A 15,416-nucleotide genomic window follows, 5' to 3' on the forward strand; every position below is an offset into this window, starting at 1 on the left:
TATAGCCTCCACATTGACTCTGTACCGCCACCCCTGTATATAGCCTCCACATTGACTCTGTACCAGTACCCCCTGTATATAGCCTCCACATTGACTCTGTACCGCCACCCCCTGTATATAGTCTCCACATTGACTCTGTACCGCCACCCCCTGTTATATAGCCTCCACATGGACTCTGTACCAGTACCCCTGTATATAGCCTCCACATTGACTCTGTACCGCCACCCCCTGTATATAGTCTCCACATTGACTCTGTACCGCCACCCCCTGTATATAGCCTCCACATTGACTCTGTACCGCCACCCCCTGTATATAGCCTCCACATTGACTCTGTACCGCCACCCCTGTATATAGCCTCCACATTGACTCTGTACCAGTACCCCCTGTATATAGCCTCCACATTGACTCTGTACCGCCACCCCCTGTATATAGTCTCCACATTGACTCTGTACCGCCACCCCCTGTATATAGCCTCCACATTGACTCTGTACCAGTACCCCTGTATATAGCCTCCACATTGACTCTGTACCGCCACCCCTGTATATAGCCTCCACATTGACTCTGTACCGCCACCCCCTGTATATAGCCTCCACATTGACTCTGTACCAGTACCCCTTGTATATAGCCTCCACATTGACTCTGTACCGGTACCCCTGTATATAGCCTCCACATTGACTCTGTACCGCCACCCCTGTATATAGCCTCCACATTGACCTGTACCAGTACCCCTGTATATAGCCTCCACATTGACTCTGTACCGGTACCCCCTGTATATAGCCTCCACATTGACTCTGTACCGGAACCCCTGTGTATAGCCTCCACATTGACTCTGTACCAGTACCCCCTGTATATAGCCTCCACATTGACTCTGTACCGCCACCCCTGTATATAGTCTCCACATTGACTCTGTACCGCCACCCCCTGTATATAGCCTCCACATTGACTCTGTACCAGTACCCCTGTATATAGCCTCCACATTGACTCTGTACCAGTTCCCCCTGTATATAGCCTCCACATTGACTCTGTACCGCCACCCCCTGTATATATCCTCCACATTGACTCTGTACCGGTACCCCTGTATATAGCCTCCACATGGACTCTGTACCAGTACCCGCTGTATATAGCCTCCACATTGACTCTGTACCGCCACCCCTGTATATAGTCTCCACATTGACTCTGTACCGCCACCCCCTGTATATAGCCTCCACATTGACTCTGTACCAGTACCCCCTGTATATAGCCTCCACATTGACTCTGTTCCGCCACCCCTGTATATAGCCTCCACATTGACTCTGTACCGCCACCCCCCTGTATATAGCCTCCACATTGACTCTGTACCAGTACCCCTGTATATAGTCTCCACATTGACTCTGTACCGCCACCCCCTGTATATAGCCTCCACATTGACTCTGTACCAGTACCCCTGTATATAGCCTCCACATTGACTCTGTACCGCCACCCCTGTATATAGTCTCCACATTGACTCTGTACCGCCACCCCCTGTATATAGCCTCCACATTGACTCTGTACCGGTACCCCTGTATATAGCCTCCACATTGACTCTGTTCCGCCACCCCCTGTATATAGCCTCCACATTGACTCTGTACCGGTACCCCCTGTATATAGCCTCCACATTGACTCTGTACCAGTACCCCTGTATATAGCCTCCACATTGACTCTGTACCGCCACCCCTGTATATAGCCTCCACATTGACTCTGTACCGTACCCCCTGTATATAGCCTCCACATTGACTCTGTACTGGTACCCCCTGTATATAGCCTCCACATTGACTCTGTACCGCCACCCCCTGTATATAGCCTCCACATTGACTCTGTACCGCCACCCCCTGTATATAGCCTCCACATTGACTCTGTACCAGTACCCCCTGTATATAGCCTCCACACTGACTCTGTACCAGTACCCCCTGTATATAGCCTCCACATTGACTCTGTACCGCCACCCCCTGTATATAGTCTCCACATTGACTCTGTACTAGTACCCCTGTATATAGCCTCCACATTGACTCTGTACCGCCACCCCTGTATATAGCCTCCACATTGACTCTGTACCGCCACCCCTGTATATAGCCTCCACATTGACTCTGTACCAGTACCCCCTGTATATAGCCTCCACACTGACTCTGTACCAGTACCCCCTGTATATAGCCTCCACATTGACTCTGTACCGCCACCCCTGTATATAGCCTCCACATTGACTCTGTACTAGTACCCCCTGTATATAGCCTCCACATTGACTCTGTACCGCCACCCCCTGTATATAGCCTCCACATTGACTCTGTACCAGTACCCCCTGTATATAGCCTCCACATTGACTCTGTACCGCCACCCCTGTATAGAGCCTCCACATTGACTCTGTACCGGTACCCCTGTATATAGCCTCCACATTGACTCTGTACCGCCACCCCCTGTATATAGCCTCCACATTGACTCTGTACCAGTACCCCCTGTATATAGCCTCCACATTGACTCTGTACCGCCCCCCCTGTATATAGCCTCCACATTGACTCTGTACCGGTACCCCCCTGTATATAGCCTCCACACTGACTCTGTACCGGTACCCCCCTGTATATAGCCTCCACACTGACTCTGTACCAGTACCCCTGTATATAGCCTCCACATTGACTCTGTACCGCCACCCCCTGTATATAGTCTCCACATTGACTCTGTACCTGTACCCCCTGTATATAACCTCCACACTGACTCTGTACCGGTACCCCCCTGTATATAGCCTCCACATTGACTCTGTACCGGTACCCCTGTATATAGCCTCCACATTGACTCTGTACCGGTACCCCCTGTATATAGCCTCCACATTGACTCTGTACCAGTACCCCCTGTATATAGCCTCCACATTGACTCTGTACCGCCACCCCTGTATATATCCTCCACATTGACTCTGTACCGGTACCCCCTGTATATAGCCTCCACATTGACTCTGTACCGGAACCCCCTGTATATAGCCTCCACATTGACTCTGTACCAGTACCCCCTGTATATAGCCTGTACCAGTACCCCTGTATATAGCCTCCACATTGACTCTGTACCGCCACCCCTGTATATAGTCTCCACATTGACTCTGTACCGCCACCCCCCTGTATATAGCCTCCACATTGACTCTGTACCAGTACCCCTGTATATAGCCTCCACATTGACTCTGTACCGCCACCCCTGTATATAGTCTCCACATTGACTCTGTACCGCCACCCCCTGTATATAGCCTCCACATTGACTCTGTACCAGTTCCCCCTGTATATAGCCTCCACATTGACTCTGTACCGCCACCCCTGTATATAGCCTCCACATTGACTCTGTACCGCCACCCCTGTATATAGTCTCCACATTGACTCTGTACCGCCAGCCCCCTGTATATAGCCTCCACATTGACTCTGTACCAGTACCCCTGTATATAGCCTCCACATTGACTCTGTACCGGTACCCCCTTATATAGCCTCCACATTGACTCTGTACCGCCACCCCCTGTATATAGCCTCCACATTGACTTTGTACCAGTACCCCGTGTATATAGCCTCCACATTGACTCTGTACCAGTACCCCTGTATATAGCCTCAACATTGACTCTGTACCGCCACCCCTGTATATAGCCTCCACATTGACTCTGTACTAGTACCCCTGTATATAGACTCTGTACCACACCCCTGTATATAGCCTCCACATTGACTCTGTACCAGTACCCCCTGTATATAGCCTCCACATTGACTCTGTACCAGTACCCCTGTATATAGCCTCCACATTGACTCTGTACCGCCACCCCCTGTATATAGCCTCCACATTGACTCTGTACCAGTACCCCCTGTATATAGCCTCCACATTGACTCTGTACCGCCACCCCTGTATATAGCCTCCACATTGACTCTGTACCAGTACCCCTGTATATAGCCTCCACATTGACTCTGTACCGCCACCCCTGTATATAGCCTCCACATTGACTCTGTACCAGTACCCCCTGTATATAGCCTCCACATTGACTCTGTACCGCCACCCCTGTATAGATCCTCCACATTGACTCTGTACCGGTACCCCCTGTATATAGCCTCCACATTGACTCTGTACCAGTACCCCCTGTATATAGCCTCCACATTGACTCTGTACCGCCACCCCCTGTATATAGCCTCCACATTGACTCTGTACCAGTACCCCCCCTGTATATAGCCTCCACATTGACTCTGTACCGGTACCCCCTGTATATAGCCTCCACATTGACTCTGTACCGGTACCCCCTGTATATAGCCTCCACACTGACTCTGTACCGGTACCCCCTGTATATAGCCTCCACACTGACTCTGTACCGGTACCCCCTGTATATAGCCTCCACATTGACTCTGTACCGCCACCCCTGTATATAGTCTCCACATTGACTCTGTACTAGTACCCCTGTATATAGCCTCCACATTGACTCTGTACCGCCACCCCTGTATATAGCCTCCACATTGACTCTGTACCGCCACCCCTGTATATAGCCTCCACATTGACTCTGTACCAGTACCCCCTGTATATAGCCTCCACACTGACTCTGTACCAGTACCCCCCCTGTATATAGCCTCCACATTGACTCTGTACCGCCACCCCTGTATATAGCCTCCACATTGACTCTGTACTAGTACCCCTGTATATAGCCTCCACATTGACTCTGTACCGCCACCCCCTGTATATAGCCTCCACATTGACTCTGTACCAGTACCCCCTGTATATAGCCTCCACATTGACTCTGTACCGCCACCCCTGTATAGATCCTCCACATTGACTCTGTACCGCCCCTGTATATAGCCTCCACATTGACTCTGTACCGGTACCCCCTGTATATAGCCTCCACATTGACTCTGTACCAGTACCCCTGTATATAGCCTCCACATTGACTCTGTACCGCCACCCCCCTGTGTATATAGCCTCCACATTGACTCTGTACCAGTACCCCCTGTATATAGCCTCCACATTGACTCTGTACCGGTACCCCCTGTATATAGCCTCCACACTGACTCTGTACCGGTACCCCCTGTATATAGCCTCCACACTGACTCTGTACCAGTACCCCTGTATATAGCCTCCACATTGACTCTGTACCGCCACCCCTGTATATAGTCTCCACATTGACTCTGTACCTGTACCCCCTGTATATAACCTCCACACTGACTCTGTACCGGTACCCCTGTATATAGCCTCCACATTGACTCTGTACCGGTACCCCCTGTATATAGCCTCCACATTGACTCTGTACCGGTACCCCCTGTATATAGCCTCCACATTGACTCTGTACCGGTACCCCCTGTATATAGCCTCCACATTGACTCTGTACCTGTACCCCCTGTATATAGTCTCCACATTGACTCTGTACCTGTACCCCCTGTATATAACCTCCACACTGACTCTGTACCGGTACCCCCTGTATATAGCCTCCACATTGACTCTGTACCGGTACCCCCTGTATATAGCCTCCACATTAGTAATAATACCTGTTGTAGTCAGCATTTCACTGTAAGGTGAAACTGTAATACCTGTTGTAGTCAGCATTTCACTGTAAGGTGAAACTGTAATACCTGTTGTAGTCAGCATTTCACTGTAAGGTGAAACTGTAATACCTGTTGTAGTCAGCATTTCACTGTAAGGTGAAACTGTAATACCTGTTGTAGTCAGCATTTCACTGTAAGGTGAAACTGTAATACCTGTTGTAGTCAGCATTTCACTGTAAGGTGAAACTGTAATACCTGTTGTAGTCAGCATTTCACTGTAAGGTGAAACTGTAATACCTGTTGTAGTCAGCATTTCACTGTAAGGTGAAACTGTAATACCTGTTGTAGTCAGCATTTCACTGTAAGGTGAAACTGTAATACCTGTTGTAGTCAGCGCAAGTGACTAAGAACATTTGATTTGATTTGTTATATTATATGGCTTCATCAATTAATGTCTTCATCGAAATTAAAGGTGCTGAACAAATAGTTATATTGACTACGTCCGTCCTAGCTCGCTCATTAATGTCTTAATCGAAATTACGGATTGCCTCTTCACCACTTGTTGTCCCCTTGTGCCATAGTTTGTACATCTCAATTGTCAGTAGAAACCACATTTGTTTAAGCAAGTCAGCCATATCAGCTATGTTTTTTTAAAAGGCAGTAAATGAGGCTGAATGAACTGTTTCGCTGCCAGACAAGGTTCCTGATAGCCAGGTGTAGGGGGTGTTGGGACTGCTGTCGGGACAGCTTTATGTCGGCCCTAACAGTTTGTGGGCACCGTTTGTCACTATTATAGTGCAATTAATGTATTGTTTAGTGTTGTGTAGTGACGTTGCTGGCATACATCCCACTTGTAAACATTTTTTCACCATGCTAAAATCACAAATGCTAATAATGTGTAGTAAAATGTTGAGGTTTAAGGGCCTCCCGAGTGGTGCAGCGGTCTAAGGCACTGCATCACAGTGCTAGAGGCACCAAACTTTCAAATAGCTCTTTGTTGACTATTGCTGGGTGTTATCGACCTCAATCAGCAGCTGCCTGTACCGTATCTGCCCAAAGATTGCTCCTGGCCCCTTACACTAAGTCTGAATTTGTCCTGTTAGGTGACCTAAACTGGGACATGCTTAAACCACCTGACCAAGTCCTAAAGTAACGGGACTCCCTAAATCTTTCTCAGATTGTTACCAATCTCACAAGTTATGACTCCAAACACCCAGAAAAGGCTACTCTCCTCGATGTTATATCCTCACAAATAATCCTGATCGGTTTCAGTCTGGTGTTTTCTCTAATGACCTGAGTGATCACTGTTTTACAGTCTGTGTTCATAATGGCTGCTCAGTGAAACGACCTGTCCTGATTTGTCAAAGACGCTTGCTAAAAAACTTTAATGAGCAAGCCTTCCTTCATGAATTGGCCTCTGTAAATTGGTATAGAATCAGCTTGATCCCCTCTGTCGAAGACGCTTGGACCTTCTTTTTTGATATTTTAAGTGGTAGTGTTAATTAGCCCCAAGAAGTCCTGGAGAATAAACCCTCCTCCTCACAGCTCCCCAATGTCCCTTAAAGTTGATGTGGTTGTTACTGACAAGAAGCACATGGCTGAGCTCTTTAATCACCACTTCATTAAGTCAGGATTCCTATTTGACTCAGCCATACTTCCTTGCCCGTCCAACATTTCCTCATCTCCCACCCCTTCTAATGCAACTATCCCCTATGCTTCTCCCTCTTTTTCTCCTGCCCTGCTACAAAGTTTCTCCCTGCAGTCCAAGGTGCTAAACGAGCTCCTTAAACTTGACCCCAAAAACCATCTGGGTCAGCCTCGGTTCGTCCTTTATTTAAAGACTCAATCATGGACTCTTACTGACAGTTGTGGCTGTTTTGTGTGATGTATTGTTGTCTCTACCTTCTTGACCTTTGTGCTGTTGTCGGTCCCCAATAATGCTTTTACCATGTATTGGGCAGCTACCATATTGTGCTGCTGCCATGTTGTGTTGCTACCATGCTGTGTTGTCATGTGTTGCTGCCTTGCTATGTTGTTGTCTTAGATCTCTCTTTACGTAGTGTTGTGTTGTCTCTCTTGTTGTAATGTGTGTTTTGTCCTATATTTAGATTGTATGTATTTTTTATTCCCAGTCCCCGCAGGAGGCCTTTTGCCTTTTGGTAGTCCGTCATTGTAAATAAGAACTTGTTCTTTAACTGACTTGCCTAGTTAAATAAAGGTTAAATAAATCAAATAAACAGATCCGTGCCCGACACCGGGCCGCGACCGGAAGACCCATGAGGCGGTCCACGATTGGACGAAATTGGGGAGAAAAAGAGGTAAAAAAAAAAAAAGATATGTTCAGGTTTCAAAATGCCTCATTACAAAGTGGTGCGTGACTGATGAAGCCCGCATGTGCTGTTTGAGATACTGTAGCAGCAGCTCTCACGCTGTCTGACAGATTTTACACTCAAAGGTTCTTCATCTGTAGGCTGTGGGATAACTAAGATACATAACGAATATACTGTACACTGTCGTGGAAATTTCCTCTATTTACCAAATCATGGGAGCAAACCACACACAAGTCAGAGTTAGTTATCAAAGTCCATCTTTAATTATATGAGCTCTATCACAACCCTGTGACTCTCAGATCAATTCAGTGTCTATCAATGAATTCTCTGAGAGCCCCTTCCACATTTCAACTTAGTTCCTTTATAGCAAAGACACACATAGCCAGACAGCATCGGCATAATTCATCGTTCAGCTTTGTCTCCTAAAACATGTTCTTTACTCAAACTCAGAACCATAAACCAATCCTCCATATCAACAGGCCATATATCAAATCCATCCTATCTAGACAAGATCACAGAGACACACTGACTGGCACACAGACATTGTGGAGCCAAGAGATACACGCTTGACCTCTCCCCTCTCTCCGGCCCAAGCAACTTAGTCTTGACATAGAACAGATACTGCAACCCTGCCATAGTATTATGCAAACACATTCTGATGAGAAATAACTTACAAACATATGATGAATATAAAACATCTTACCTATGTTACCAACTAATTCTGATTATTCCCCAACAACACACATCCAATTTTTAATTACACTACAATAATGCTAATTCATCTATAGAACGATAAATGTAAGGTGCATTCGGGAAAAGTATTCAGACCCCTTGACTTTTTCCATATTTCGTTACGTTACTATCACGTTTCAGGTAAGACACAAATGCAGACTGTGTTGAAGTAACAATGTTTATTACAGAAACAGGGGCAGGCAAACGACAGGTCAAGGCAGGCAAACGACAGGTCAAGGCAGGCAAACGACAGGTCAAGGCAGGCAAACCACAGGTCAAGGCAGGCAAACCACAGGTCAAGGCAGGCAAACCACAGGTCAAGGCAGGCAAACGACAGGTCAAGGCAGGCAAACGACAGGTCAAAGGCAGGCAGGGGTTTATAATCCAGAGTAGTGGGGCAAAGGTACAGGACGGCAGGCAGGCTCAGGGTCAGGTCAGGGTCAGGCTCAGGGTCAGGTCAGGCAGAGGTCGGTAATCCAGAGGTGGGGCAAAGGTACAGGACGGCAGGCAGGCTCAGGGTCAGGCTCAGGGTCAGGCAGAGCAGTCAGGCAAGCGGGCTCAGGAGAGGCAAGTGTCAAAACCAGGAGGGCGAGAAAAAGAGAGACTGATAAAAGCAGGAGCTGAGAAAATGCTGGTTGACTTGACAAACAAGACGAACTGGCCACAGACAAACAGAGAACACAGGTATAAATACCCAGGGGATAATGGGGAAGGTGGGAGACACCTGGAGGGGGCTGGAGACAAGCACAAAGACAGGTGAAACAGATCAGGGCGTGGATTCAATTGTTGTTTTTCCTTGTCAAACTACACACAATAACCCATAATGATGAAGCAAAAACAGATACAAATGTATTAAAAACAAAAAACTGATATATGATATTTAAAGTATTCAGATCCTTTACTCAGTACTTTGTTGAAGAACCTTTGGCAGTGATTTCAGTCTTGAGGCTTGAGTCTTCTTGGGTATGACAATACAATCTTGGCACACCTGTATTTAAGGAGTTTCTTCCATTCTTCTCTGCAGATCCTCTCAAGCTGTCAGGTTGGATGGGGAGCGTTGCTGCACATCTATTTTCAGGTCTCTCCAGAGATGTTCAATCGGGTTCAAGTCCGGGCTCTGGCTGGGCCACTCAAGGACATTCAGAGACTGTCCCAAAACCACTGCAGCGTTGTCTTGGCTGTGTGCTTAGGGTTGTTGTCCTGTTGGAAGGTGAACCTTCACCCCAGTTTGAGGTCCTGAGTGCTCTGGAGCAGATTTTAAATCAAGGATCTCTCTGTACTTTGCTCCATTCATCTTCCCCTCTATCCTGACTAGTCTCCCTGCAGCTGAAAAACATGATAATGCCACCACCATGCTTAACCGTAGGGATGATGCCAGGTTTCCTCCAGACATGACACTTGGCATTCAGTCCAAAGAGATTTTCATCAAACCAGAGAATCTTGTTTCTCATGGTCTAAGAGTCCTTTGATGCCTTTTCAGAGGAGTGGCTTCCGCCTGACCACTCTACCACAAAGGCCTGATTGCTGGAGTTCTGCAGAGATGGTTGTCCTTCTGGAAGGTTCTCCCATCTCCGCAGAGGAACTCTGGAGCTCTGTCAGAGTGACCATCGGATTCTTGGTCACCTCCCTGACCAAGGCCCTTTTTCCCCGATTGCTCAGTTTGGCCGGTCAGCCAGCTCTAGGAAGATTCTTGGCGGCTCCTAACTTCTTCCATTTAAGAATTATGGAAGCCGCTGTGTTCTTGGTGACCTTCAATGCTGCAGACATTTCTTGGTACCCTGTGTCTCGGCAAAATCCTCTCTTGGAGCTCTACGGATAATTCCTTCGACCTCGTGGCTTGGTTTTTGCTCTGACATGCACTGTCAACTGTGGGACCATATATAGACAGGTGTGTGCCTTTCCAAATCATGTCCAATCAATTGAATTTACCACAGGTGGACTCCAATCAAGTTGTAGAAACATTTCAAGGATGACCAATGGAAACGAGGTGCACCTGACCTCAATTTAGAGTCTCATAGCAATGGATCTGAATATTTATGTTTTTTTATTTTGCATAAATTTGTAAACATTTATAAAAACCTGTTTTCACTTTGTCATTATGGGGTATTGTGACGTCATTATAGGGGATTGTGATGTCATTATTAGTATGTAGTATGCAGTACAACCTGAGTATGTAGTATGCAGTACAACCTGAGTATGTAGTGTGCAGTACAACCTGAGTGTGTAGTATGCAGTACAACCTGAGTATGTAGTATGCAGTACAATCTGAGTATGTAGTATGCAGTACAACCAGAGTATGTAGTATGCAGTACAACCTGAGTGTGTAGTGTGCAGTACAACCTGATTATGCAGTACAACCTGAGTATGTAGTATGCAGTACAACCTGAGTATGTAGTGTGCAGTACAACCTGTGTGTAGTGTGCAGTACAACCTGAGTATGTAGTATGCAGTACAACCTGATTATGTAGTATGCAGTACAACCTGAGTATGTAGTATGCAGTACAACCTGAGTATGCAGTACAACCTGAGTATGTAGTATGCAGTACAACCTGAGTATGCAGTACAACCTGAGTATGTAGTATGCAGTACAACCTGAGTATGTAGTGGGGCCCGAAACCACCTGAGAGGAACAAACATCTACAGCGATATAGCGATCAGACAACAGCTTCGCCAGCTTGACAAAAGGTATATAACCTAAAACACTTACCTCATGGGATATCACCTACCGTGATAGGACTGCTCTGTTCATGGTGTAGTGGGAATTTAAGTGGTAATGTTGTAATAGCCGAAAGCAAAGAGATGCTATGGATCAACAGAGATAGCTGAAAAAGGGTTCTCTCTCTCTCTCTAGCTTGTTCTCTCTCCCTCTAGCGTGCTCTGTCTCTCTCTCTCTCGCTCTCTCTAGCTTGCTCTGCTCTCCTCTCTCTCTCTCTCTCCCTTACTCCCTCTCTCTCTCTCTCTAGCTTGTTCTCTCTCCCTCTAGCGTGCTCTGTCTCTCTCTCCTCTCGCTCTCTCTAGCTTGCTCTCTATACCTCTTTCTCTCTCTCTATATCTTTCTCTCTCTCTCTCTCCTTCCCCCTTACTCCCTCTCTCTCTCTCTCTAGCTTGCTCTGTCTCTCGCTCTCTCTCTCTATATCTTTCTCTCTCTAGCTTGCTCTCTCCCCCCTACTCCCTCTCTCTCTCTCTAGCTTGCTCTCTATACCTCTCGCTCTCTCTAGCTCTCTATATCTTTCTCTCTCTCTCTCTCTCTCTCCCTTACTCCCTCTCTCTCTCCCTCTCCCTTTCTCCCTCTAGTGTGCTCTCTCTCTAAATAAACATAAATATAGCTTGTATTTGCAATGGTGATTGTGTTCCACTGGTTTCCTTTTTCTTGTGCAAAAGGTCACATCTTGCTACTGTGATGGCACATTGTAGTATTTCACCTAATAGATGTGTGAGTTTATCAAAATTGTATTTAAAAAGAAAATATTTGTGGGTCTGTGTTGTCTGCGGGACATATGTGTCTCTAATATGGTCATACATTTGGCAGGAGGTTAAGAAGTGCAGCTCAGTTTCCACCTCATTTTGTGTACAGTGGGCACATAGCCTGTCCTCTCTTGAGAGCCAGGTCTGCCTACGGTGGCCTCTCTCAATAGCAAGGCAATGCTCACTGAGTCTGTACATAGTCGAAGCTTTCCTTAAGTTTGGGTCAGTCACAGTGGTCAGGTATTCTGCCGTTGTGTACTCTCTGTGTAGGGCCAAATAACATTCCAATTTGCTCAGTTTTTTTGTTGTTGTTGATTCTTTCCAGTGTGTCAAGTAATTATCTTTTTGTTTTCTCATGATTTGGTTGGGTTTAATTGTGTTGCTGTCCTGGGTCTCTGTGGGGTCTGTTTGTGTTTGTGAGCAGAGTCCCCGTACTAGCTGGAAGAGGGCGGTCTCCCTCCAGGTTCATCTCTCTGTAGGTCAAGTATTTTTAGCCAGATACTAATTGGTATGTCACATTTTTATGTTCCTTTTGACGGCATAGAATGCCCTTCTTGCCTTGTCTTTCATATCGTTCACAGCTTTGTGGATGTTACCTGTGGCGCTGATGTTTAGGCCAAGGTGTGTATAGGTTTGTGTGTGCTCTAGGGCAACGGTGTCTAGATGGAATTTGTATTTGTGGTCCTGGAAACTGGAAAATGGACCTTTTTTGGAACACCATTATTTTGGTCTTACTGAGATTTACTGTCAGGGCCCAGGTCTGACTGAATCTGTGCAGAAGATCTAGGTGCTGCTGTAGGCCCTCCTTGGTTGGGGACAGAAACACCAGATCATCTGCAAACAGTAGACATTTGATTTTTGAGTTCAGTAGGGTGAGGCCGGCTGCTGCAGACTGTTCTAGTGCCCTCGCCAATTCATTGATATATATGTTGAAGAGGGTGTGGCTCAAGCTGCATCCCTGTCTCACCCCACGGCCCCGTGGAACGAAATTTGAGTGTTTTTTTTCGCTCATTTTAACTTCACACTTGTTGTTTGTGTACATGGATTTTATAATGTCATATGTTTTTCTCCCAACACCACTTTCCATCCATTTTGTATAGCAGACCCTTATGCTAAATTGAGTCAAGAGCTTTTTTGAAGTCAACAAAGCATGAGAAGACTTTGCCTTTGTTTTGGTTTGTTTGTTTGTCAAGGGTGTGCAGGGTGTATACGTGGTCTGTCGTACAGTATTTTGGTAAAAACCCATTTGACATTTGCTCAGGACATTGTTTTCCCTGAGGAAATGTAGGAGTCTGCTGTTAATGATAATGCAGAGGATTTTTCCAAAGATGACTGTCGACGCATATCCCACAGTAGTTATTGGGGTCGAATTTGTCTCCACTTTTGTGAATTTGGGGTGATCAGACCCTTCAAAAATATAGAGGAAGATGTCAGAGCTGAGGATGATGAGGATGATGTTAAAGAGTTTAAGTATAGACAATTGGAATTTATGGTCTCTATATTTCATTTAGGATACTCTCTCTCTCTGATGGTTTGGAACAGAGAATCAATGAATATGTCCCTAGGACAGGAAGGGCTCGGAGTAAAGTATGTGTTAAGTGAGGTGATTGATAGATAAGGGCTGAACCTAAAAGAGACAGAGGAAGGTCTCTCTCTCTCTCTCTCTCTCTCTCTCTCTCTCTCTCTCTCTCTCTCTCTCTCTCTCTCTCTCTCTCTCTCTCTCTCTCTCTCTCTCTCTCTCTCTCTCTCTCTCTCTCTCTCTCTCTCTCTCTCTCTCTCTCTCATGTATGCGTAGGTGCGTGCACACACGTGTGTGTATGAGTGCATGACTTCCTGCCTGTCCTTAGTCTGTGATTTAAAAACAGGGTTCAGCCACTCACACCAACAGCTCTCTACTCTTTGAGGCCAAGTAGCACCTTGTTGAGTCTCCAAACCAACCATTACATTTTCCCAAACTAGCATAGGGTTTGTCATTTGTCTTAAAATGTGCCCCACATACTAGTCTTACCAGCCACATTAATGGCTTTCAACTGTGGGAACAAACTAGTTAGTCAGAGAAAATGGGCCCCAAATACAATATATATTTTAGGCTGAGTAAGTACTTTCCGAACCATCTGTTTGTTGCATTATTTAGTTAAATGACCACATCCTATCCTGAGTCATCGTCGTGCTTCACGTCTAGCTTTCTTTTTAAATTAATATCTCACGTTGTGGATACCACTAAAACTAAAACCACATCCAATGGGTGGCACACGCTGATTTTACAACCCTCAAACTGTGCTTTTAATCATAAAATGGAAACTAAACCGTTATGTTACTCCATAGTGAGTCTCTAGACGACTTCACTGGATGATAAATAGCAATTAATGGAACTGGAGATTGCCAATAGTGTTAATGCTCTACAAATCAATCAGCTGGGGGGAGAGAGAGAGAGAGAGAGAGAGAGAGAGAGAGAGAGATCGGGGAGAGAGAGAGAGAGAGAGAGAGAGAGAGAGAATTGAATTGAATTGAATTGAGAGAGAGAGAATTCATGAGCCATGATGCGGAGGTAAAGATGAATAAATCAAAAGCCTGATCTTCATTAGAGTCTACATTGGCACAGAGAGCTTTGGGTTTATGTTCACAAATTGATTCAGCATGTTGGAGGAGGTGTGCAGGTCTGTGTGCCTGTGTTTTCAGCATTCCCTTGAATACAAATTTGCTTACTGATCCCAGATCTGTTTATGTTGTATAACCAATGGCTGTTGTCATGCCAACATGTTTAAGATCTGGCCCCAGTACCACAGTACATTAGTTAATAATAGTATATAGTAATAGACATACAGATGTAGGGTCTTAATTTGATCACCCGGTTGCAGGATAACTTTTCTGTGATGCAGGAAATGTAAAACGTTTACTGTTTTTGAGGATTAAAAAGGCTTCTGAAGTTTGTCATTTCCACTTTGAAATTTAAGACTTGATTTTCCCTTACAAAAAAATGTATCAACCCCTACAAAAATGTCCATTAGTTATAATCCACGTAATAATTCACATTTCCTGTTGCTGCAGGATGATTTTCCTCCTGTAACAAACTGGCTCAAATTAAGATCCTACATAGTATGTGAAAAATCTTCTTTAAATGAGGAAATCTGAATGAAATACGCTGTGGATATCACTTTGTTGACCTGTAGTGTGTGTGTGTGTGTGTGTGTGTGTGTGTTTGATCTGCCAGGGTAATCTGAGCCTATACTGCAAGACTGGGGCAAAAAATTTGATGAACTGACTTTTTTGGAAAGATGGCATCTTATGACACTGCCACGTTGAAAGTCAATGGTTGTCTATGGAGATTGCATGGCCGTGTGCTCGATTTTATACACCTGTCAGTAATGGGTGTGGCTGAAATAATCGAATCCGCTAATTTGAA

The 15,416-nt window shown here is 45.7% G+C and overlaps 1 protein-coding gene across 2 annotated transcripts in view; it reads right to left on the reverse strand.

The window, feature by feature from the left end:
* Positions 1-15,416, reverse strand: part of LOC112263252 (acid-sensing ion channel 1) — a 426,839-nt gene that overhangs the window by 85,816 nt on the left and 325,607 nt on the right. The gene's annotated exons all lie outside the window — the stretch shown is intronic.

Source organism: Oncorhynchus tshawytscha, linkage group LG02, assembly GCF_018296145.1.
Source record: "Oncorhynchus tshawytscha isolate Ot180627B linkage group LG02, Otsh_v2.0, whole genome shotgun sequence".
In the NCBI taxonomy this organism is placed as follows: Eukaryota; Metazoa; Chordata; class Actinopteri; order Salmoniformes; family Salmonidae; genus Oncorhynchus; species Oncorhynchus tshawytscha.